This window comes from Penaeus monodon, chromosome 23, assembly GCF_015228065.2.
Source record: "Penaeus monodon isolate SGIC_2016 chromosome 23, NSTDA_Pmon_1, whole genome shotgun sequence".
Taxonomy (NCBI): domain Eukaryota; kingdom Metazoa; phylum Arthropoda; class Malacostraca; order Decapoda; family Penaeidae; genus Penaeus; species Penaeus monodon.
In genome coordinates this window covers 8174406-8174720 of record NC_051408.1, presented here as the reverse complement: position 1 = coordinate 8174720, position 315 = coordinate 8174406, and positions in this window count along the sequence as shown.

The following is a 315-nucleotide window of genomic DNA, read 5'->3' as shown; positions in this document are numbered from 1 at the left end:
CTAAATTCCTTTGTCTGTCTCTCCCCACCCAAATATCCAAATATCCCTTCACAAAGAAAATTATCTTCCATACGAAATTCAACTCACTCTAAACCGTATGATAACACTCTCCATAGCTTATGCAAATTATCCCATTATCATCTCTCTAATTTCCTTTTTGATAAACGTAATTACCTCCGTTACTATATAGAAGGGCAGCGTGATTTACAGACGACAGTGCTTTGACCTCCCATCCTATGGCCTTGTTAAGCTGCACGGGAATTTACCTGTTGATTCATGTGTATTGTATTGCAATAATCACTTATTTAATTTCTC